This window comes from Myodes glareolus, chromosome X (genome assembly GCF_982192425.1).
Source record: "Myodes glareolus chromosome X, mMyoGla1.1, whole genome shotgun sequence".
Classification (NCBI taxonomy): domain Eukaryota; kingdom Metazoa; phylum Chordata; class Mammalia; order Rodentia; family Cricetidae; genus Myodes; species Myodes glareolus.
The window spans coordinates 28,171,701-28,196,979 of NC_142053.1; the positions used below are offsets into that span (position 1 = coordinate 28,171,701).

General features: G+C 43.2%; 1 protein-coding gene across 1 annotated transcript in view; it reads right to left on the reverse strand.

Annotated features, from left to right (window-relative positions):
* The window catches only part of Kiaa1210 (KIAA1210 ortholog), a 74,789-nt gene extending 50,009 nt beyond the window's left edge, over positions 1 to 24,780 (reverse strand). Inside the window, exons 1-2 of the mRNA XM_048450394.3 lie at positions 24,619 to 24,780; positions 23,102 to 23,138 (exon numbers count right to left, since the gene is read on the reverse strand). The gene's annotated coding sequence lies outside the window, so the exon portion shown is untranslated. The remainder of the gene's footprint in view (positions 1 to 23,101; positions 23,139 to 24,618) is intronic.
* Between the last annotated feature and the right edge of the window lie 499 nt (positions 24,781 to 25,279).

Here is a 25,279-nt window from a genome sequence, read left to right on the forward strand (position 1 = left end):
ACTTTAAAAACGAGCAACCCTGAAAACAGGTGGAATTATTTTTGATAAGGTATTTTATTGAATCTGATTGAAATAAAATATCGGTTCAACGTGGAATCACAGTAAAAGATGAACAGTGGGTTTGCATTTTTCTTGTCACACTAAACTGCCCCACCAGTTGCATTAGCTCCTTTCTCTCTTTAAACTTAGTCACCAAGTGTCTGCTGCTTAAAGGTTAAAACACTAACTTTCTACACTTTCTGGAGGGGGAGCCTTTCCCCTCCATCTCCCAGCAGCCTCCTGTATGCTCATCCCCAAGTTGTGGTGTCCTAGAATCATCCCCTAAACATACTATGTTATTTTGCTTTTTCTGAACTGTGCACAGCCTGTCCATTATGCCTGGAACACCATCTCCCCAAACGCCCATACCTTTAAGTTCCCTTTTGTTCTTGGTGACTCAAACAGCCATGTCTAGCCCATCATGCTCTTGGCTCTTTGCACATACATCTTCCATAACTGGCATCACCTGGTGGTCAGGGACAGCATCTTGCTTAGCTAAGTAGCATCATTGCCTAGGAACTCTATGCACACAAGGTACTCACTACAAGCGGTTAGATCCCAAGCTTTGCAATCCCAGTATGCATGCCCTGTTTTTTCCCTCCCCTTGGATGTGGGTGGGCCTAACCTAACTATGTGAGCCCCGTAAAATAGGGTCTAGATGTTAGATACACAAGTCTGAGATTTGAGGCTGTCGCAGATGCTTTTGTTGGCCTTGACAGAACAAATTGTCATGGTGTAAAGACCACAAAGGCAGAGAGCATCAGGCAGCTGGGTGTTCTCAGTCTCATGGCTGAGAGCAACCTTTGGTTAACAGCCATCAAGAAACCTTATAGTGGTGCATGTCTGTAATCCATGCACTCAGAAGGCTGAGGCAGGAGGATGACTTGAGCTCAGAAGTTTGGGCTAGCTTCAGTATTAGGGTTTGGCTATGAAGTGTTCTCTCAAAGGCATTGTTGAAGAGAAGCTGGTGGAGAGAATCATCAAGACGATTTGCTGGGCATGGTAGTGCGCTCCTTTAATCCCAACACTTGGGAGGCAGAGGCAGGAGGATGTCTGTGAGTTCAAGGCCAGTCACTATGGTCTACATACTGAGTTTCTGGATTACATAGGCGAATCTATTATAAATAAACAAATGTAACTCAAGAGCTTTGACCTAATAAATAAATTCACCCACTGATGGGTTTGTAATTTGCTGGTATTGGTGAGAGGTGACTGAAACTTGGAGACGAAGTCTGGGTGAGGGTATTACTGGGAGCATGTGTTACAGGCACTGTCCCCAAACTCCTCACTAGCCTTCACCTCTGTTTCAAGCAGAGTGTGCCTCAGATTTTTTTTATTTTATTAGTTTTTGCCATGGTTACTGCTATTACAGATCTTAACAGTCAATAATACATTAGTTGAGAGAACTGAACCTCTTCAAAAAGTGGGGCAGGAACAGAGGTAAAAGAAAGTGAAGTGGATGTTGGCATGGGCTATGAATTTCCCTTAGCTGGTCGGATTATGTGGGGTTTGACTTAATTCTTCCCTGTCCTTACAATTCCAGAGACACCAGGGAGGGGAGTCGGCAACAGGGACTAGGGAGGGGAGACACCAGAAGCCACTCCCTGGACCTTGGATATGGAGTCAAGAAGCAAAGATGAGAAACCAGGCCCCAAGAGTGTGCCTTTGTCCCACACTGGATCACCCGTACCCCTCGTGACAGCAACTCGTAACTTTCTGGTTTCTTCTTGAGAACCTTTAGTCCATTCTGTGTGGGTTGGAAGACACAATCTGCGGGTCACCCTATGCTCTCAACAAATAGCCTTTGTTCTCTCAGTTCTGTCTGGTGTGAAATAGAGCGGCCTCTGAATAAAAATTCCTCTTAATAGGGAGGAGTTGGCCTAAGTAGAGGCGATTCTGCTATCCTTAGTGGGTGTACACTCAATGAATAACAACGCCTCCCAGAAAATGAGACCCCTGAAGAGTCTCAGTTAGGCTGACAGTTGCAAGCCTTCTGGACCCCTCCTCTGATCTCCTTAGATCTTAAATCCACAGGCATCCCTTCGACTGCACAAAGAAGCAGCTGCTACCTCACTCATGAGCAGAATCATCGGAAGGCACTCTGGCAGGAACCTGGAGGCAGCAGCTAATGCAAAAACAATGAAGACGTGCTGCTTACTGCCTTTTTCCTCCTGGCTTGTTGAGATTATTTTCATTATCTCCTGAAATGCTAGCCTGGTGGCCACAGATTGTTTTATTTTCTACCTGTCTTTAAATGTCTTTATTTCTCCATAGTTTTCTTTTATTTTTTAAGATTTATTTACCTATCTTTTTTAAAATGATTTAATGTGTCTGGATGCTTAACCTGGGATGTATGTCTAGGCACCATGTGCATGCAGTGCCCGTAGAGGCCAGAAGAAGCTGTCAGAGCCCCTAGAAATGGAGTCACAGACTGTTGTGAGCCAGCCGTAGCTGCTGGGAATCAAACCTGGGTCCTCTGGAAGAGCAACCAGTGCTCTAAAGCGCTCTGAGACATCTCTCCAGCCCCTCTCCACACATTTTAAAGACAGCATTACTGGATTTATCAATCCTGGATAACAGTTATTTGCTGTCAGGGTTTTGGCATCTTCCATATTACGTGTTTCAGGCTTTTAGTTTGCTGCTGGATCCACTTATGATGTTCTGATATCTTTTCTCTTTAAGTGCTTGGCATTTTTCTCTTACAGCTTTTGATACTAGTTCTTTGTTTTGTGACTTTGATATCTTGACTTCAATGTTAAGTTATGGAGAAACTCTTCTCTAGTCATGTCTATTTGGGACTCTAAATTCCTTCTGTGCTTCTGTGTCCACCCTTCTGTGCCTGATATTTTTTTCTGCTGCTTGGTCTAATCTATTTGTGACACTTTTCACTGTATTTTTTTTGATTCACTAAGGTTTTCATTTCTACTTGGCTATACTACTCCCAAAAAACACCTAAAAGATTCTACATCGTACTGCAGAGTTCCTGGCACATCCATGTTTATTGAGGCTAGATTCATAATAGTAGGGAAATAGAAAACAGTCTAAATATTAACTTAATTAATTATCAAGTTGATAGACTCTAGAATCACTTGGGTGGACTTCTGGGCACTCCTAGGGGGAATTAAATTCATTACGGTCAGCGATGTGGAGAGACGCATCTTAACTGTGGGTAGGACTATTCCCTGAGCAAAGGATCTCTAAATGTATGAAATGGAAAAAGCAAAACGAGCAGCATCCATGCATGCGTCCATCTCTATTTTCTGATTATGGGTGTTATGTGACCAGCTGCATCATTCAAATGAATAATGATAACAATATTTAAAGAAGCAAATAAATGGTTTAAGGAATTTTAAGAGAAAACAAACAGCAGAATGAAGTAAGAAAGACAAATGCCGGACATTAAAACAGAATTCAGCAAGGAGATAAAAATATTAAGAAAACGTGAAACTTAAGCAATGCTGAAAATAAAACTTTTAGTAAGTCAAACAAAACGTTCTGTAGAAAGTCTCACCATTGAATGAATGGGGGTGACGAAATATCAGAGTACAGAGACAAGGTAGAGGAATTGGTACGCTCTATCAAAGATGACAATAAATATTTTAAAAACACATAAATCGAAAGTGAAAGATATTTGAGACATCTTGGAATGACCAAATTAACAAATTCTAGACACAGAAGAGCTCCATGCAAAAGGTATGGAAAATATTTTCTTTACAACCACAGCAAAAATTTCCCCTGTCATGGGACGCCGGTCCCTTTCTGAATGGAGATAGAGGAGGAGTGGATGCGGGTGGGGAGGTAGAGGGGAGTCGGGGGAGGGGCTGGGAGGAGAGGAGGGAGAGGAACTGTGAGCGTGAGGTAAAATAAATAAATTTTTTAAATAAAAAATTGTTCAGAAAATTCTCCATGTCTAGAAAAAGTGAACCACAAATAGGCAGAGACAGAAAAGAACAAAGAAAGAACATTGAGAACGGCAAGAAAGAAAAAAACCACCAAGTGGCATACAAAGGCAGGTCCAACGGAATAACTGATTTATAAATAAATAAATACTAAAAGCCAGGAAGACATAACAAGATATAATTCAAGTTCTGAAAGGTCATCACTGCCAGCCAAAGCTATTATATCTAGCAAAAACATTTATCATAATGTAAGGAGAGATAAAAATGCCCCATGATAAAAAGCACACTAAAGGGGTTTATGAATACTAAGCCAACTCTACAGAGGCTTTGGATGGAAGAGAGTGATAAACACATTCAAGAGTCTACAGGAATGGGATTAAATATCCAACCACAGGATTTTAACGAATGAGAATTAGAAAACCACCAAACACTACAAAATCAACAGTGACAGAAACCAAATACATTTTCCCATAATAATTCTGGATGTTAATGATCTCAGCTTTCTAATTAAAAAATACAGACCTGCAGATTGGACTTAAAAATAAAAACAGAATCAATTATTTCTTGCCCTTAATAATACATTTTGCTTTTAAAGATGGATGATGCTATCTTAGGGTGGAAAGATGGAAAAAAGGTATTTCAGGCAAATGGAACTGGGAAACAAAAAGATGGAACTAATCTAATATCTCACAAAATAGATTTCAAACCAGATCTGATGAATATACAGAAAGGTCATTTCATAGTAGTTAAGGGGACAGTCCACCAAGATGACTTGTGGTTCTGAACAAATAGTCATTTGGCAGAGGTGCACCACATTCCATAAATAAAGTCACACATTAACCATCCTATTTCAGTATTATGGTTAATGTGTTTGAGAAGGATTAGAATGACTAAGAGTTGTGGCCTTGTTGGAGAAGGTGTGTCACTGGGAGTGGGCTTTGAGGTTTCAAAAGATCACACCAGGCCTCTTTCTGCCTGCAGATCAGGATACAAAGTTCTCAGCTACTTCTCCAGCACCATGCCTGCCTGCCGCCACACTTCCCACCATCAAGATCATGGACTAAACCTCTAAAACTGTAAGCAAGTCACCCATCAAATGCTTTCTTTTATAAGAGTTGCCTTGGTCGTGGTATCTCTCCATAGCAATGGAACAGTAATTAAGACACATAACAAATGAACTTAACCAACATCTACACAACAGTCTATCCAAACACCGCAGAATACAGAATCTTCTCGGTAGCCCATGAAAGTTTCTGTAAACCAGATCCTATTTAAGGACACAAAGAACTTCTCAAAATATATGGGAAAATGAAAATAACATTTTGCATACTATCTGATCACAGTAGAATATATCTAGAAATCAAAAGCGAGAGAAACCACAGAAAATTGACAAACTCATGGAAATTATACAGCATGTTACTATTAAATGAGTCACTGCAAAAGTCAAGAACATTTTAAAATTCCTAGAACTGAATGAAAATGAAGACACAAAATACCAAAATCCAAAATCTAGGATTTACAAGGGAAGAAGTCTTAAGACATAAGTCCATAACTCTAAATGCCTAAATAAAAAATTCAGAGAGGTTTCAAATAAGCAACTTTAAAATGTACCTTAGGGTCTCAGAGAAAAAATCCAAACACAAAAGAAGTGGGTAAAGAAACAATCATGACAGCCCTAAAAATTACAGAACTAAAAATGGCAGAACAGTATACAGAATCTATTGAACCAAGAATCAAGTCTTCTTTGAGATTCCATCTGATCCCAGACTAAATGTCTACCCTAAAGAAAATGGGTAACAAGAAATTTCTTGCCAGGATGTGGGGAAAGGAGAAAACTTATTCACTATTGGTGGAAGTTTGGACTGATGCAGCTACCATGGAAACTTCAGAAAAGCTAAAAATAAAACTATTATGTATACGTTCCAGCCGTAACACTCTTATGCATATATGCAAAGATCTGTATGGGATCACCAAAGATGGCTGCTAATTGATAGATGGGTAATAAAAATGTGGTCCACAATGAAATTGATTCTGCTGAAAACAAAAATGAAAATGTGAAAATTTCAGATAAATGAATGGAAGTGAAAAATATTTATATCAAGTGAAGTAACTCAGGCCCCAAAAGACAAATGGGCCATGTTCTCTTTCACGTGTGAATCCCAACTTTAAATTTGAGATCTGTGTTTTTAACCTGGAATGTCTGTGTAGGCCAATATATTAGACAGGGACCAGTAGGGGTGGGAAGGAGAGGCTTTAAGGGGAGAAGGACAGTAGAACATATGTGGCATGACTAATGCTGTCACGGAATAATGGGGGTGGAAAGGTTTAAGTGAGGATGGGGAGTGAGTGTTGGGGAAGACAATGGACTGGGGGAAGGATTAAACCGAGCCAAACGTGTATAAAAAGCTATATGGAAACATTTTGGTAAGCTAATTAAAAATACAAATTTAAAAGAGAGATTGAAGGATGCACTCCCAGAAGCCATGTTATTTAAGAAAAATCCCAATGGGATACTTCCTTATGGGTGCAGGTATAGGAGACCCTAAAGGCTCCCAAAGCAATACAAGCCATTGTCATTGCTCTTGGTTTGCCACTAGAACTGGGCTGTAAGATCTTATTGTTGAAGACATGCTGTTGCTGGAACTTGCCTGCAAGTTTCTCCCCTGCTGGCTATTTCTCATAGTTGAGGAAGATGTTATGCAGGCTACTGGGGGAGAAAAGTCATTGATGGTCTTCCCTAGATGTGAATCCTATGAATTAAAATATCAACCAGCCAGGAAAGATGTGCCTACTCATTCAATAGTGGCATGAGTGTTTTCAAGGAAACCAATCACTTTTTGATTGGATGGATGTAAGGCACATTCCACGGGAAGAATTTAAACATGGTACTATAAACCTGACCAAAAACTCTTGGCTGGTGAAGTCATAGGCCATAGAAGGAAATCTACTATTGTTATTTTGATAATGGCAGTGGTGTCAACATGATCAGAATATATTGTATGAGAAAATTTTCAATAAAATATTTAAGTAAAAATAATAAATACAAATGTACATCAAATACTTGGAAAGGTGTTTGGCATTCCTATCCATCAGGGAAAGGCAAACAAAAATTACTCTAAGATTCCTTCTCATTGCAGTCAGAATGGCTAGCATCAGAAAACAAAGGCTGCAAAGACTGTGGGGGTGAAGAATACGTATTCATTGTTGGTGAGAGTATAAACTAGTTGAGTCAGCATGAAAATTAACATGGAGGTTTCTCAAAAGACTAATTCTAGAAATCATATATGACCCAGCTGTCCCACTCTTGAACACACACTCAAAGGACTCCATGTCCTCCAACAGAGATACTTGCTCATCTGTGTTTATTGCAGCCGTTTCATAAGAGCAAGGACATTGAATCAGCATCGATGTCCACCAACTGATGGATAACGAAAACGCAATACACACACACACGGGAATTTTATTCCACTGTAAAGACAAAAAAAATTACAAAAGAAAAGAATTGATCGGAATACGAGTATATTATGTGAGCTATCCCCAAATCGGAAATACCGCAGGTTCTGTCACACACAGAGTGTAACGTCCAACCTTCAGGCATGTGTGTTTATATGGGAGTGAGTGAGTGTGTGTAAAGTTCTTGAACCAGAAACCGTCTCAAGGCAGGGAGAAAAACAGACATCTGAAGGAAGAGAACTGGGCGAGGTGATGGAATAAATGAGGCGTGAAGATGAAAAGAAGGCCGCCAGGAGCCAAAAGGACACAAGCAAAGGTGGGTAGATGGGGAGAGGCCGAGGGAGGCTCAATCAAGGCATAAAAAGGCCTTAGTGAAACTTGTTCTGTATACTAATTAAAAATAAATGAACAAAAAAATGTGAGCCATGAGTCAAATTACTTATGGTGAAAAATAGAGAGGGTAATTGAATGAAATAAAAGAGGAGTGGGAAAGAAGAATGTAGCTTAAATGAAAAGAGAAACAAGCAGAAGGGACGGGAAGACTATTAGGAAGAGCGAGAGAAAAAAGATTCAAAGAACTTTTTTCACAATAGAGGAAAACGTGTAAGCCTCATTATATAAATGTAAGAAGAGGAATAAAAATAATGTCACTTTAAAAAATAAAATGCAAACAATAAGAATACGGGAAAATAGAAACCACAAAGAGGAAAAGACAAAAATAAGAATAAAAACCTAAAGCTCCAAAACAATGCATTGCCACAGCTTCATTCTGAATTCACTAACAGTGGGGCCTACAGGGAGTCAATTGAGCTGGGTGACTTTTTCACCAGTTCAAGCTGATGCCGAACCCTGAGGTGTTGAAGGTCAGTTACTCAGTGGTATTATAATTATTGCAGAGGCTGCTACACATGGACACCATCTATGTCCTAGGTAGGTTCTCACCAACTTGAGAGGAACACACACACACTTATGCTTTGGGTAAGTAATTTCCAAGCCAAGGAATGTCTCCCAAGTGTGCTGGGGTGGGGGGAGCAGGTGGAGTACTGAGATCTGTTACGTCAGGACCCATGTCAGTGCTTTCTGATCCAGCACCAAGCCATAGCCTTCTAAGACACAGGGCAAGCCAGAACGAATGTCCTCAGCACTGCTGACCAGGGCAGCCAGAGCAGCCACTCACCGGAACCTCTGCTGGAGTGAGGATCCCAGAGCTGTTTGTAGGAGTCTAGTCTTACTCGCCAGCACCACCCGCCTTACCCTGGGGGAGGCTTTGGCTTCCCGTCCTCTAATGGGGAGTTTACAGGGCTGAAGCTGCTGTCTTCTTGTTCCTTCTCTCTGGGTCGGCCATCTATTTCGCGGCACTTTCCAGCTGTCCTATCATATCGCTTATGATCTGCAATGTGCTTCTGCCCTTTCTTCCCTGGGAATAGAGTCTATTTGTTAAGCCTGACTTTTACCCATTCACCACAGCGCATGGAGACAGCTTCGTATCCATCTTCATGAGCTAGGAAATAACATTGAAGACAGGAGTGCCCGGAAGGAGCAAGGGAGAGGGGGCTCGATAGTTCTGAGTATGCGCTGCTCTTGAAGAGAACCTAAAATCAATTCCCATCCCCCACATTGGGTGGCTCACACCCACCTGGAATGGCAGCTCCCAGAGAACCGTAGCTTTCGGCTTCTTCAGCCCCAAGAAATGACACACACTTACTGACACATAGACCACCCCCCATATACATCATTAAAAATAATAGAACAAATCTTTAAAAAGTACTTCTTCGAGGCACAGAAAAGCTAACTAGACAGACATTTTCATCCCTAAGATTTACAAGACAGAGAACTACAAGGTGTATTGTCTGCATGCATCATACAGGGGCCCAGAGGGCAGAGTTGGGGGTGAGGATGGTTAGTAAGCTGGAGAGGTGTAGCCACCATATACCACAAAGCACGTTTAGTGGTCAGCAAGCAAGCCAGAGTAGGATGCTGAGATTTAGGTTTGAAGGAGGCTACAGATGTAAAGGCAGATGTTGGGGGAGGCAACAGACATAAGGAAGTGATCATAGGAAACCTCCACGGACACAGGAGGACTTTCCAGGCATGCTTCACTCCTGGCCTACAGGTTGCATGTGCCTGAGGACAGGTGTGAATACAGCTAAACACAAAACCATACACTTATTTCAATTGTTATGAGAGACTTTTACAATTTTGATCATTGCGGTTCGTAGGCATAAACTTTGTAGAAGAGAGCGTTATGTCACAACGCCAAAAGGTCTGGCCTGGGCTGGAGAAATGGCTCAGCCAGTAAAGCCCTTGACTTGCCGGCATTGAGGACCTGAACGTGATCCCTAGAAACTGCACTTTCAAAAGCCAGGTGTATCAGAGGGATCTTATAACCCCAGGGATGGAGATGCAGACAGGCAGATCTCTGGGGCTCACTGGGCTGCCCAGCTAGCCTACTTGGTGAACTCCAAATCAATGAAAGGGCCTGTTTCACAAAACAAGGTAGACAGAACCCAAGGAAGAAGACAACCGAGGTTGTTCTCCAGCCAATGTGTACACATAGGTGCAGGTCCACAGAAACACACACACACACACACACACACACACAGAGAGAGAGAGAGAGAGAGAGAGAGAGAGAGAGAGAGAGAGAGAGAGAGAGAGAAGCACTTTTTAAGGAGAACATGCCAGCATAAGAGGTGCTGCTGAGGATGACTCTATTTAAAGCAACAGTATTAAAGGCCCTTGTCATGGAAGCAATGCACCATTTACTGTTCCAATTCCTCTGTGGGTCATGTGAACTCTGAGACACTAGGGGTCAACACAGGAGAGCTAGAGAAGAGGCAGAGAAAGCAAATGACAGTCGCAGATTCTAGGTGGTTCGGAAGATCCTGAGGACTCCAGCCTCGACACTGGGATGGGACTGCCTTGCTCAGATCTTTTGGTTCAGAGTCAAGATTGCTGTTGAATTTGACTCATGCTTCTTTGGTTCGGGGTTGGAGCAAAATTGTGAAACTTCTAGAACAGTGTTGGCAGGGCACAGAAGGAGGCAGCAGAGCAATGGATTGGGAAATGGAGTGTCCTGGGGCCCTAGAGCTCCACAGGACAATAGACAAGGGGCTGACTTGAAACATGGCCTAGGACTGGGCAAGGACAGAGTGCAGCTTGTAAGAGAAGGGAGAAAGGTTCAGAACCCTAGACATGATGACACATCTGTAATCCCAGCACCTTGGAGGCTGAAGCAGGAAAGAGGATTTCAAGTTCAAAGTCAGTGTGAGCTACAATAGGGAAATCTTGGCTTAAAACAAAGGAATAAAGCTAGGCACTGTAGCGTGTGTTTTTGATCCCAGGACTTGGGAGGCAAAGGCAGGGGATCTTTATGCCAGTTTAGTCTATATCAGCCTGTTGGGGCTACAGAATCAGATGCTGTTTTAAAAAAACAAAACAAAACAAAACACATAAGGAAGAAAGTATGGAAGGGAGGGAGAGAGGGATGGAGGGAGGGAAGAAGGGAGGGAGAGAGGGATGGAGGGAGGGAAGAAGGGAGGGAGAGAGGGATGGAGGGAGGGAAGAAGGGAGGGAGAGAGGGATGGAGGGAGGGAGGAAGGGACAGAGGGAGGGAAGGAGGGAGGGAAAGTCCAAAGCCAAGAGCAGAAAGGAGTTTCTTTTTTGCCCCCTCCTCCCCCAAAACACCCAACCCAAGGGCCTGCATTCCAAGTATTCCATACTAATTTACTTCACATCATTCCTAAGCAAGAAAAGAAACAGGACTGACTGCCACGGTAAGAAATCACTGATTCTTACAAAGCTCTTTCCATTAGGGAACACTCCCTTGAGGGAAAGTGGTAAAGAGAAGCAGGAGGACTGAAAATTCTGCTGTGTCTTAGGCACAAGAATCCCTAGTTATTAGGGGCTGGATAACAAAGGGGCCACACTGAAAGTAAAGTCTCTGCTGCCCTCCAAGTGCCCAGCAAGGACACTTCAGTGATGGGCCTGCTCGCGTCCAGACTGCTGTGACTAGGGTGAAGGAAATACGTGAGGAATAAATTCGATCGTGTGTGGAGAGTTGCACATGCGCACACAGAAGAAGAAGCCCAGGGAGTTCTGCAAACTTTGACTGCAGATAAGGGTGATGGTGGGCAGTCAGAGTTCAAAGAGAAGCCTATAAATCAACAGCAAACGTCACAAGTCATAAGAAAGCAGGAGACAAGGTGAGAGAGGTGAATAAAATGTCATTTGAATGAGCTTCGGACAAAACTGTGACCAAAAAAGGAAAATAGCTTTTGGTTTGGGGGAGAGTGGCATTTTTTAAAGATGTATTTGTATTTATGTGTATGGAGTGCTGTATGTATGTACGCCATGTGTATGCGGTTACCAGCCGGGGTTGGAAGAGGACATGGGATCTCCTGAAGTTGGAGTTACAGGCTGTTATAAGCCGTCCGACCTGGAGATGCTCCAAAGCTATCTTGGGTCCGCTGCAAGAGCAGCAGGCATTCTTAATCAGGGAGCCGCCTCTAAGACCTAGCAGAAGGTTATTTAAAAACAAAAGCCAAGTTGCAAAATTTGAGTCTCCATGGGGGACTCCCAGGATTTTTAAAGATCATAAACCTGAGCCCTAGCATCAGTTAGATGCATGACATTTAAGCAAAACAAGTCTTTTCACTGGGCCTCAGTTTCCTCATCTAAGCACTCAGAGGATAAGCTAGATTTGGAGTTTAGAGCTCATGTCTGTCCAGACAGTATGGATTCCATAGTCGCCAAGATCCTCTTCCCAAACTTCCAGTTCCTCTTAGTGAGGTCACACTTTGCAGCTTCCCTACAAATTCTGCCCAAGTCAGCCCACTGGCCTGGCTGTAAGATGAGGACCTGAAAGCCTGCTATGTTTTCAGTACAACTCTTTTTTTTCTGGTAGTTTAGAAATTTAAGTGACTTTTTTCCCATTTAAAAAATGTTTATAGATTTAGACTTGAAAATTCATCAAACTCTTTCCTCTGCTTCTAAAGAAACTTTTCTTGATTTTCCCTTTGTCCAGGAGTGGGTGGGTGCTACAGACGTTGTTCCTCCTCAAGAACCACCTGCCTGGTTTTATAATACAGTCTCTGGCTGGCCGGGAGATGATCAGTTAATTAGGCTACGCTATCTAGCCAGATAATGCCAAGGGTTCCTTTCCCGGTCTCTGCAACCCTGGGGTCACAGGTTTGTCCCATACCACCTCCATGGGTCTCAAAAGAGTTTCCCTCTGACTGACTTTCCATTTTCCCAGGACAGGTAGGTTTATGGGAAAACAACGTTCAAATGAGGATGCAGAAGTAACACCAAGACCCTCAGCTTGTAGAATCTGCTCTTTGGCCCATGAAGGCCACACGGTGGGGAATAAGGAACGAAGCCTATACAAATACAACACACGTCAATTGGTCTTCAGGAACCTCATTCTTCTTCTGAAAAACAATACCTACTGTGTCACTGTTATTTTCTTATCCATATCTAGACTTTCCCAGGCTCCTATCTCTTCTCTAGCCCTCACTCGGAACATCTCCCATACGTGCTGGAGTAGACAGAGTTCCATAGTTAAAAGCTGTTGTTTGAAACAGATAACTCGGCATGAAATGTTCATACTTGAGTTCAAATCAGATGAATAAACTACTTTATGTTTCTACTTTCAAAAATCGTTACGGCTCAAACAATACAAAGCCTATTGCTGATTTCCCCCACCAAGTCTTGACTGCTTTGGATGAAAGTCTTCCTAACAGAATTTAAGGTTGTTGTTTTTTTGTTTTTTTTTTTTTAAATCAGAAGCTCCAGTTAATGTAGGCCAGGGGTTCGTTCTTAACCCCTTTGGGGTCACATGACTGTCAGATATTTTATTCCTAACAGTAGCAAAATTACAGTTATGAAATTGCAATGAAAATACTTTAATGGTTGGGGTCACTACAACCTGAGGAACCGGATTAAAGGGTCGCAGCACTAGGAAGCTGGAGAAGCACTGCTGTAGACTCTGACCAGTTGTATGAACTTGACCAAGTCAGACACACTCTTACACCTCAGTTCCCTGCCCTATAAAATAGACGCGATAGAATGTGTCGAGCAACCGAATTTGGGAGATAGCTCAAGTAGGTAGGCAAACATGTGGAAATGATAAAATCACGTCTTTGGGCCATTCTCTTGCTTCTCTGATTCAGTAGCTTCTCAGAAGATATTTCTCAGAAACAAAGCAATCAAACACAATGATCTTTTGGGGGAGGAAATATAACACATTTGCAAAGCGGGGGTAGCTATGGAGTCAGACAAATCTAGGTTTGAATCCTGCCTCACTTTTCTGTATTCTGATCTTGGGCAAAACATGGAACTGGGGCCTAAATTGCTAAATGGAGCTGTTTAGTGCCTATATCGTAGGCTAATGATGATGGCTCATTAACTTACTAACAGTCATTTGAATACCTACTATGTACTTTAGAAAGCTCACAACAGTGGTCAAAATGGAGAAGGGCACTTCTATTACAGATAATGCGATGAATCTCTGCGTGTGGGAAGATCTCTGCATGGGGGACAGTATAGGCATAGTTCAAACATGTTGACTCTGCTTCCCCATGGAAAGACTTCCCTCCTCATGGTAGAAATGATCTCTCTTCTCCTCTCCTCTCTGACTCCGAAGTCTCATGCTCCTTCTACTGCATGAAGCCAAAATGTTTTAGTATATGTAAGTAAGTACATACATAAGTGCACGTCTCTTGGTTTAAGTAGGTGACAGAGCTCTTGAGTAGCTATGGCTTCTGACAGCATGGTGGCTCCCTAGCTAAGGAGCTGCCATGAGATGCTCTCTTTTCTTCCTTTGAGCCAGGTACCTTACTCTTTCATTAGAAACCTGGAATCAGTCCAGTCCATACAGTGCTCTGGTCTCCTAGCCCCAAACATCCAACGAGCTGTTTTGCCACGCTACTGGCCAGGTAAGTAAGAGCAGGTAGGACCCAGCACTGTGAGGAGCAGCTGCCTTCCTGCTTCTCTCCAGTGCAACCCTCCAGTCCGGACACTCTTCTTTCAGACTGAGGATAATCCCCCAGCAATAGGACAGCATCGCTCTGGACAAACTACCAGCCTAAGCTTGAAGCTTAAAGAGGGTGGAACACTCTGTGAGCCCCTTCCATTTCCCTGCAACTCCGTGTGGTGGACCACTGGGCAAACGGCCTTCCTGTGAGGGTCAATGGTCATTATTCCCACCTAGAGATGAGGCACCAGCCAAGATCCAAAGAGGCATAGGGACACGCCTCTAGAGTTACTATAAGGCCCAAAAGCTAGGCCTCTGCTTCTACAGAAGCATTTAAATGGTATCTCAGGGGAGTTTTTGTTCTTAAGCCTTCCATTTACATAATACCAACTGCTAAACGTTACCAGAGACCTCTGTCAATTATATCCAGCAGCCCTCTGCACTGGAGATTGTACTGCACATGTTCATCCCATCCATCATTGCAGGCGGCACTCGCAGGCCTCAACAGTGCTCTCTTGACTAATTCCTGTTTTAGAGATGGGGGAACTGATACTCAAATGGCATAAGTTGATAGAGGAGGGTCATCTGTCTATGTGTTACTTTCATTGGTTAATAAAGAAACTGCTTAGCCTGATAGGTCAGAACATAGGTGGGTGGAGTAGACAGAATAGAATGCTGGGAAGAAGGGAAGTGAGGCAGATGCCATACTTCTCTTGCCCAAGATGGACATGAGTTAGAATCCTCCCGGTAAGCCACGACCTCATGGTGACATACAGATTATTAGAAATGGGTTGAGTCAAGATGTGAGAGTTAGCCAATAAGAGGCTACAGATAATGGGCCAGGCAGCGTTTAAAAGAATATAGTTTCCATGTAATTATTTCGGGTAAAGCTAGCTGGGAGCCGGGTGTCGGGACGCAGCCTGCCACTCCTTCTACAGTAAGTGACAGACACAAGGCAACAAAGCGAGGAAGTGGTATTGTGAACATAATCTCATGCTGTACTGGACAGCGCCCCTAAAGCAGAATTCCGTGGAGGGTGGAGAGATAACTCAGTCGTTAGCAACACTTACTGCTCTTCCACATGGCCCAGGTTGGATTCCCAGCATCCAAATCAGATGACTTACCATGTAACTGCAATTCCAGGGGATTTGGCACCTTCTGACCTCCGTGGGCATCAGGCCCACAGATGATATACAGATATATATGTAGGCAAAACATCAGATACATAAAAAATATGTCTATATACACCCCGCCCCTTGAGGCTAGGGGATCTGTGTGGAAAATGGTACGAAAAGACTGTAAGAGTAAAAGGTGGTGGGTGAGTCCCAGGAAACAGCCTTTTCCAGACACAACAGGACTCATGCACATTTGAACTCACAGAGACTGTGAGAGCACGCATGGGACCTGCACAAGCTAAAGCCAGACAACTCCAGCGTGCAAGAGGGGAAGAAGACATGTAGGACCACAGCTAGCTAAGGCGCTGTTGGCAACCGAGCGCTATCAGCAGGAGAGTCAGATTTCTCTAAAGGACGGACACTGGCTGCATCAGCCACACTCCAGGGTTTGTTTTCTCATTTTTTTTGAAACAGAAAGAACATGAAGTTGGATGGGTAGGAGGGGGCACAATTTGGGAAGGGTTAGAAGAGTGGAAATAATATCATCAAAGTATATTGTACAAAATAACTTAGATAACAAAGAAAAACATTAAAAAATAATTAATGATATTGCAATTCTCAACACAACATAGATTGTTTTGATGGACTATTCAGTATGCTATCTAAACAGACTTCATCCATAGTGCAACATCATATTATATAATCTCTTATTCAACTCTTGATATTAATTTGTCATTTTAATGGAGAGAAATTTAAATTCTATTTTATTGATATTTGGAAGTAAATGATTCACAAATTCCTTACGTTTCTTAATTATCTATAAATAAGTACACTAAAAGCAAATATATTTTGTCAATTTTTGAAAAAGAAATAAATATTTAAAAGTTAAAGGTAACAAAGCAGAGTTTTGTAAAGAAGACACCAATCATATATGGCAACTTATATTATGGCTGTTACATTAAACAGCGCAGGCAGGGATTATGTCCATCACTGAAGAAACTTCTCTTGGTCAGGGACAATCTGAAAACTCTCAATGCTGGTCTTCCTCATTACCTTAGTCTCCATACCTATGCCTTGGTTTAGTTAAAGATTGTATTTTTCTCTAGCAGCACATTTGGAAGAAAAGAGCCCATGGATATTTTAGTGACATCTCTGGCCTGTGCCCACTAGATGTCAGTATCGTACCCTTCTTCCACTTTTGACAACCAAAATAATATCTCAGGGCTTTGGTCAAATGTTCTGGAGGGAGTAAAAGTGCCCTCCACCTCCCTTGGAAGTTGGGATCTATAGATAAAGGGTATCGTATATACTTGAAGTAATTAAATGGCAAAGCTTTTTACTTACTAACTTAACCTGGCCTTCGGAAAGTCAGCCAGCTTGTTGACACATTTTTCTGGTGGATTAGAAAGTGCATTTGCTTATGTTGAATGAGTGGCTTTAATAGCTATTAAAGTCATAAAAACTTCATCTGAACTATGGTGATTATGGCAAGAAGGGAAAAATAGAATGACTAGCTCTTCAAACTGGATGGCTATGAACCATAACTAGGAACTATGTGATGTATGTTTAAGAGATAGATTGGTTTATAAAGTAAAACCAAGAAGATAGGAAAGTGTAGAGAGTTGAGCGGGAAATGACAATGCTATTACGCACCACACTTTGGTTACTTATTTCTGGAAGTAGCAAATGACAAAGAATTACGTTACTTGAGAAATCGGTGAACCAACTCTTAGGATGGTAGTTAGCTCAGCAGAAAATGTGCTGTCCAAGGACTGTCCAAGGAAATTAGTGTGAGAAGCGAATTATGTAAAGAAACAAACCTGTTAATCATACCGCAATGTATGCACTACATTAAGGCATCAAGCTTGAGGGTGGCACAGATGGCTCAGTGGTAAATGCACTCGCTGTCCAAGCAAGCGTAAGGACCTGAGCTCAGATCTCTAGCACCCAGGTGTAAGAAAAAAATAGCTAGGTGTGTCCATGGATATCTATAACCACAGTGTTGTGGAGTGTGGAGATAGGATCATTGGGGTTTTCTGGCCATCCAGTCTAACTCGAGGTTCAGTGAGAAACTCTGTCTCCAGGGAATAAGACAGACAGAATGAAAACAGGACAATGGACTTTCTTCTCGGGCCTTGCAGTGCACATACCAAAAGCATTTGTGCACACCTACACATTCACACAAGCTGCATCCTTCTCTATAGCATAAGCATATACAGTTATTCATTTGACATTTCTGCTGGAAAACAAAAAAAAGTTTACAAACAAATATATGCATTCCTATAAAACGGGCTGAAATTTAGGTTCCTGCTGAAACGGGACTTTTCCAAAGGACGCTGAACCATGGAATGACAAGCGGGTGTCTCCCTGGGATGTTTCTACAGTCCAAATGAAACCTATCAACTGTACCATCAGAGAAATCTCAAAACACTTTCCAAAATGTTCCCTCCTAAGTGAATTTTACAAAGGCAAATAGTTTTAACTATGCTGTAAATAATCAAAAGTCAAGAAATTACCCAAGGGACAGCACTTATCCTCTACCCATGTGCCTGTCTCTCCATTAACACCTAATAATCCTCACACTGTTCTTGAGAACAAAACCCGATAGGCCTAGACCACAGGGTAAATGTCATTAGCAAAATGCAGTGTGCACTGCGTCTTACTTGCCTGAGAATTAGAGTTTAAACATCATTCCATTAAAATTAGGGGGAAGTAGGGGTTTGTCTCAGTGATGGGGATTTTCCAGCATGTACAAGGTCCCAAGTTCCTCCTTCAGCACAATAAGTAAGTAAATAAGTGAATAAATAAATGGATAAATAAATAACCTGGTGGGGGCCGGGGACAGGAGAGATTTGTTGATTAGCTCTCACCACTCAGGAAGTTTCCCTGTGCAGCAGACAGAACCATTGCAGAAAGCTCCAACTGGTCAAACTACAGAGGACAATCAATCATGTGGTATAAAATGATTATTAAAAATCCAGAGACAGAGATGGGGCAGTGGCGGCGCATGCCTTTAATCCCAGCACTTGGAAGATAGACACAGGCAGATTTCAGTGAGTTCAAGGTCAACCTGGTCTACAAAGTGAGTTCCAGGACAGTCAGAACTATTAAACAGAAAAACCCTGTCTCAAAAAAAAAAAAGAAAGAAAAAATTCAGAGACATAAATTGGAGTTCAATCTGAAGATCAGAAAAGCAAAACAGCCTTACCTCTCCCTCAGTCAGATATGGTGAGCCTGCCTCCAGGAATCTCAGAATGAGACTGTGTCCGAGAGCTGTCTCCTCCTGTTTTATAATCCTCTCTAGGGCTGGGATTAAATGCATGCACTACTACCACCCAGTTTTCTATGGCAAACTAGTGTGGCTCCTGGGATTAAAGGTGTGTGTCATCACTGCCTCGTCTGTAAGGCTGACCAGTGGGGCTGTTTTACTCTCTGAACTTCAGGCAAGCTTTATTTATTAAAACACAAATGAAATATCACTACAGTGAGGTGTCCAGCTCCAGTCGATACATCTCCAACACAATCCCCACACCTAAGGTTCAGAAACATCACAGAAGATCTGTAGGGGTCAGAACGATTTTAAGAGCCAGAGGACTGGGCAGTCTGCTGTGAGATTTTGTCCTCCAGATATGACAGTGTGTCTGCCTAAGAAGACCTGAGCAAGGACAACACCACTAGACATGACAACGTGGATGAGGGAAATCTCATGGGGTCCCACCCCTAGGTGAATTGCTACAGGCAATTAATGAATGCTGAAAGAGGCAGAAAGGATGAGCCTCCTAATTGATGATTCAATACCGAGTGGCCAGCCCCCAAACCAAAATATACCAGCAACACTAAATCGAATCATCAGATTGCAGTTATGTGCCGTGTGTGTGTACATACATATAAAGAAAAGAGGCTATATATTTGAGAAGGAACATCAGGGACCTGGAAGGGGCTGAACAGAGTAAACAGTGGGGAAATGATGTAATTATATTTTAATTGAAATAGAATAAATTATGTTTGTATATATGTACTTATGTTTGTGTGTGTGAGTATTTTGCCTGCATATATGTCTGTGTATTGCATCCATGCCTGGAGCCAGCTTGGCACCACCATGGGCACTGGGAATTGAACTTGGGTCCTCTAGAAGAGTAGCCAGTGCTCTTTACTGTGGAGTCCTCTCTCCAGCACCGAATAAATTAATTTTTAAAAGCAGGGAAGATGAGAGAATAGGGAATCAGAGTGCTGTAAGGATCATTATAATGGCCATCGAACACACTCTGAGTTACGTTGAGGAAGGGAAGCAGGGTCTGAGCTCACTGGCTAAGAAATCACAGCCTCACATTCCTGGCACTTTCTAATGGCCTAAACTTGTCTTTCTCAACTGAGAACTCATGTGGAGGCAAACTTTGCCACCATTATTGTTCCCTGGATGCAGCTGGCATACAGTCAGTCTTCAGGTTCAGGAGAACTGGTTGCAGGTGACATCGGGAAGTAGATCCAAGGCTGTGGGCCACTTTGGGGACATGCGTGGGACCCTGATTATTAGCAACTGGATCTCAGCAAAAGTCAATTATTTGTCGTCTCCAACTTCAAGTAGCAATCCACATTGCTTCCAGGGGTATCAAAGAAGTTTTGCATCCGGTCTGGGGAGCATTACGAGTGCATGACAAATAATAACTATTTCACAATCAGGACTACAGAGCTGTCAGTCTTGCCTTTCTGAATTCTATTTTTTACTGAGGAGAAACTGACTAGCATGGTATGAGTGTCTCATTACCCTGACCAGTTCCTCCAGATGACCACCAGTAAGCACACAGGGCCCATCAATGCACATCGTTAAGGGTTAATTCACAAATGCACGTCGTTAAGGGTTAATTCACAAATGCACATCATTAAGGGTTAATTCACAAATGCCCAAAGACTTACCAGCACATGTCAATATATCCAAAGGTACATTCTGAGCGGCAGAATGGCAAGGTATCCGCCAAGGGGAAATCTACAGCCTTGGCTTCCAGAGGCTTGGAGAAGAAAAGTCCAGAGAGATTGACAAGACACAAGCCCAGTTGTGGAAACTGTGCTCAGGACAGGAATGGTATATCATAGGAGAATGCCAAAAACAAATTTATCATAGCACACTATTCTGCCTTAGGGCGAGTGGATCTTTGCAGAAGACCCCCCGGATGTCACAGTTCCCTTGATACATGTTTTTGTTCTACTGTTAATAAGGATCCTTTCTCTATCCTGTATTATGCAGAAGTCTCATCTTATAGTTGACAAATGAACCACAGAACATTTTCCCACCCGTGGGCTCAGTTTTCCTACCCTTAACAGGCTTTGATCATGTTCCAAACTCTTTTGTGACTCCTTCATCTCCCGTCTACAACATGGCGTCACATAGGCAAGACTGGAGCTATTTTCTTTCTTCTTTCACTAGGCATGGTTATTGACATGTTGATAATTCTCTGGTTACCTGATGTCATTCTATGGCTATGGCGATGACAAGACTTAATAACTAGTTATCTGGAGCAAAAGCTATACCTACAATAGCCAGTTCACAGTTTAAACATCAAAGGTGGTATCCCAGCAACTCATTCCATTCGAGCAAAGTTCCAGAGAGAGCCTTAGAAGGGGGTCGACATTTGCTGGGAACTGGGTGGCTTCAACATACCCATTTCTACCACTGGCTAAAGAGCCCAAACACCTCCAACTCATATAATAAATGCATATTTCTTTTTAAAAAATATTTATCTATTTATTATACAATATTCTGTGTTCATGTATGCCTGCAGGCCAGAAGAGGGCACCAGACCTCAATACAGATGGTTGTGAGCCACCGTGTGGTTGCTGGGAATTGAACTCAGAACCTCTGGAAGAGCACACAATGCTCTTAACCGCTGAGCCATCTCTCCAGCCCTAAATGTATATTTCTAGAGACAAAATCTCCAGTGCATTTGGAAGCTAGAGAGGAGACAGACCCAAGTCTGAGTTTGGGGCTGAGGGGGGCTTGTTAGTTTGTTTGGTAGATTCCATTTGCAATGCCAATTGGGATTTTTAAAAGTTATGTAATCCTAGTGATACAGCCAAATGGTGATTCTAGGAAAACCCCTGTGGGGCGCAAACAGTAAATGACTGGTACCATGGCAAGTGCCCCAGGGCTACTGGCGGAGTCATGAATATTTAAGTAGCATGCTTTTCCCCCAGGTTTCCTCTCCTGAACTCAAACAAAAGCGCAGAAAGGAAAACCTAAGCTCCTCCCCCTGTTTACCTATAAGCACCTTTGTCTTCCTTTCCTTAGATTCTGCTGAGCCACAGTTCCACAGGTCAGCTCTTCCAAACTGTGATTTCCTGGGATGAGCACCTGCTCAGAAGCTAACTCCTCTGCTAGGAGTTTGATTCAATCAACATCCTTCTGCAGGCATTTGTGCCAGATGTTGTGCTGATGTTGTGCTCGCTTGGCTCCAAGAAGGAAACGGAACCGTTTCACTTGGCGGAGTCAGCCCAAAGCTAGCTGTATAGTGCATACCGTTGCTGTCTACTGGGTCTCCTTCATAGTTCAGGTCCTGTGAGAGAGTCCATGCCATATATTTATATAGACCCTGACTGCTTAACCTCCCCCCCCACACACACACCTTTAACTTTTTGCCTTCTTGTTCTCATTTTGGGAGAGGATGGATAGGGCCTCATATATGACAAGCTGGCCTCAAACTCTCTGAGGCAGAGAATGACCTTGAACTTCTGATCTTCCTTCCTCTACCTCCCAGGTGCTGGGATAACAGGTGTGCAACACCGTGCCACGGTTATTCCGTGTTGGAGATCAAAACGGGGACTTTGTACATTCGAAGCAAGTACTCTCCCCACTGAGCTACAGTCCCTGGGTTGCTTTTAAAATGATCTGCCCCTTGAGCTCGAGTCCAGATTTATCCACCTGAGACCATGAAAACAGGCTTTTGTGTCCACAGAGTCTCCCTTTTCCACCCCAAATACCTCAGGCTGCAGCAGATCCTGTCATGGAAAACCAATGCTGGGCTGAAGGAGCCCTGAAAAAGCAAGTAGTTTGCAAGAAGAAAAATCTCATATGAACTGGCCCTGAGTTCCAAGAGAGGACCAGCTCATCTGGGCGTGGTGACATTGTCACCTCCCACCATCGTGACCATCCTCACCCTTTATGTCCAAGCATTCACCATCCACTCTCAACTTCTCTGTCATCTGACGATATAGCGAGTTACACAGAAGCAGCCCTGTAAATGTGCACAGCATCTGCCCAAGGTCGTAGACCAGGCACAGCAGTGAGGGGAGAGATCTGGAGATGGTCCTGTAAAATAGTTGCCAGGGACACTGCCTACAGAGATCAGCAGGGTTCCCAGAGACCAGGCCCACAAGGCACAAATGTGTGGCCACAAGGTTAATTTTCACTATAGTGAGTTTCAAGTTCTCCCTATGATCAGTACCCTCGGCCAAGAGCCCTTTTTCCCTAATAGAGCCCTAATGAAGTTTACTATAGATCTGTTAATTGTTAATGCTCCATATCTTGTCCCCACCAGGGGACTGGGAGCGTGATGTGCAAGTGACGTTGAGGGGAAAAAAAAAGCAGAAAATGGTTTTAATTCCACATCACCATGCCCAAACCAGCTCACCTTAGCACCCAAGATGAAGCGTTAGCCGGAGAGAGTTCTGTAAATGGACAAATAGCTTTGTTAGTGAACGGCAAATGACCATGTCTACCAACATTCTCACCGATTAAGTGCATGACTGACTATATCTGTCTTGGTTATACTCTCCCTATTGGCGACAATACACATACATTAAGAATACGCTGAAAGCCAGATGTGGCAGAGCGCACACTTGTAACCCCAGCACTTAGAAGGCAGTGGCAAGGAAGGTCTAAGCTTGAGGCTAGCCTGTGCTACAGAGTGAGTTCACATCGCATAAAGAATATACTATTTTGAAAAAAAATGCTCCGTTGAGTAACCGAATAACTACATAGAACACATTTTCAAAATGGATTCAAGCTTGGAATAGATTTAGAAATTTGGGACAGGTTTTTTAAAAATACAAGGTGATTTTCTTGATTCCAAATTCTCCTTTCTTCTGGTTCCTTTCTCTTCTCTTGTCACCAAGGTCCCCCTTCCATCTCAAAATTTGTTTACTTTCAGTCAATGAGGCTGTGGCTGTTGTTGCCTGGTGTCAGAACAACTCTATTCAGTGTAATTGCAAAACAATATTTAGTGGAATCCTCACTATGAATGCTAATGAGTGTTTTTGTCAGTTAATACTGGTTTAGCTTTAGGATTTTAATCCAGGCTTGGGAGGTGCGTTTAGTCGTTTAGTAAACCCTGACAAGGTTGGTTTTTTTTTTTATTTTATTTTGTTTTGTTTATTACATATGCGAGTCAAGGCCTGTACTCTTGTCCAAGTCTCTCTCCACAGCCTGTGTGTCCTGCAGAACCCTCCATGTAAAAGGCCCCCCCTCTTCAATTTTTGAGTCACTTTTTACAAATATTGGTGAAGCCAAACTGCCATAAAATACCTAGGGAATGGCCCAAATAGCAGGTACTTTCCTATCCCCTGCAGCCCTGCAGAGTTTCCCCCGCAGTACCTCCCTCCTCTGTGTCTTTATGAAGTCAGTAAATTAATCAAGTACCGCAGTAGTTTGGGGGAAACACTAGCATTTGCTAATCACTCACTCTGTACGGCAGGAAGAAGAAAATGCCCAAACACGGAGAAGTCCGGAGGCTTCAGAGACTCCAGATTGCTTCTCAAGGGATGAACTTGTCTCTGCTTAGCACCCTGACCGGCAAGTCTTAGAAGCTGGGCCAAGCTTGCACCTCTGTGCAAGCTCTCTCAGCTGTACACTGCTCCACCTATGTACACACACACACACACACACACACACACACACACACACACACGTGAGGGACACTACAAGTTCAGCTCCTAAGAAGGGCACCTCCTGCATCCCCTCATCTCCTCCCAGGGTTACTTATCACTTCCCCTCTTTCCTGCAAACATCCTTCTAGAGCAGGTGCAACACCCTACACCCTACACCCTGCACCCTACACCCTACGCTCTACTCCCTATGCAGCCTTTCGGGCCTCTGCCACAAACCACTGCATTGTCTAGTGGGGCCAGATCGGCAGCACCAGCCACTTACATTAAGTCTTCAGGCAACCTTATTTGCCAGCCATGGAGCTTCTCAGCCAGCCGCTAGTTCTTTGTGCAGCTCGCCCTTTGAAGTGCCTAGAAGCCTGCGCTGTGGACACAACCTTGGTAACTGCCACGTGGGGGTACCTTTCTTCTCCAAGTTCCCACATACACACGGCTCCCAACTTGTGGGCGGATGCAAGGACTCGCCAAAAGAACTGTCTCCTGAACCAGATCCAGAAAGGGTTGGACTTGTTTCTTATAAGATTAGGAATTGTGAACACCCACTTTTCCTCCGCATCCTCAGTGCTAACTTCCACATGCTCTTTCACATTTCTCTGAACCCCGAAGGGCTAAGGAATCCAAGGGATGAACAGGTAGAAAATTCTGAAAAGAGCAGAGTAGAAATCTACCAGGGCAGGGAAAGACACTCAAGGACTTTGGGAAGGAAATATAAAAGGAGTCGATTTCTGGAATTTGAAACTAACCTGCGAGTGGGAAGCAGAGTGTGTGTGTGGCGGGGGTGGGTGTGTATGTGTCAGGGACAGAAAAGGAATTTCACTGCTTTTGAACCGTCTCAACCAGGGTTCTCTACAGGGAGGTTGAGACCTTTAGGGGGCTACAGGGGTCACCTAAGACCACTTTGCACATCACATATTTCCATTATGATT